Here is a 964-nt window from a genome sequence, read left to right on the forward strand (position 1 = left end):
TTGTGAAGTGAAAATGATGGCTTTCTCTACAGCCTAATGGTCGTGACATTTAAATCAGTCATGAAATGGCATTTTCTTACTGCACTGGAAAAGGGTTCGTAAGGAAATTTAATATTAAGCAGTCAAAGCATGGGGCATTAGCCAGGAAACTTCCATTCAGCTTTAGGGAACTGCATGGCTCATGCCTCGTGCTTCAGACTAAGAATATTCTCTCCTGCTTGTTTTCCTGTTTTCTCCAAGGAGGCGGTTGCCTGGTGTTATTTATTTAATACCTTTATGACACAACATCATTCTGGGATGCTTTGGAAATGAGTAACGTACAGCAGCTCTTCCCAATACAGGGCGCAGCCAGGGAAGGAAGGGCATAGGTAATTACATTTAAAATATGTGTTTTTCTGAATCCCTTTGGGGACAACAGCAGCAGTTTCATGCTTTTGTTTGTTTCTGTCAAGAAATGTGATGCTGTCGTAGCTTTAGCTGCTGCCGCTTGTGGCACGCTGCACGCGCCCTGTGGCGGGCGGGAAGCCAGCGGCATTCGGCTCGGTTCGGAGGAGTGCAAGGTGTGCTGTGGCCGTGCTGGGGAGCAGCGCCGAACCAGACGGGCGTGGACGGCCGCGCTCTGCCTGGGGCTTCACCCGAGGGGCCGGCGCAGCGCTGCGCGCGATGCGGCCTTGTCGTCCACGTGCCCTCGAGCTGGGGCCGTGCACAGTGTCCGAAACTAGCCTTGATGTTCCTGGACACGTGCCCTGTTTACCTGATGATAAAAGTGAAGATCAATGAAGACCTTTCGTGCGAAGGGAGCGGACACCGGTGAAGAACGTTGTCTCGGCGCCGGGCGGCGTCTCTTCCCGTGACGCCCTTCGCCCGGGCGGCGGCCGCGACCTCCGCTCTCCTCCCCCCGGCGCCCGGCCCGCTTCGTGCTGGCGGGCAGGGCCCTGGCGGCCCCCGCGCGCAGCCCCCCCAC

Source organism: Gavialis gangeticus, unplaced genomic scaffold (assembly GCF_001723915.1).
Source record: "Gavialis gangeticus isolate Ggan-Ray unplaced genomic scaffold, GavGan_comp1, whole genome shotgun sequence".
Classification (NCBI taxonomy): domain Eukaryota; kingdom Metazoa; phylum Chordata; order Crocodylia; family Gavialidae; genus Gavialis; species Gavialis gangeticus.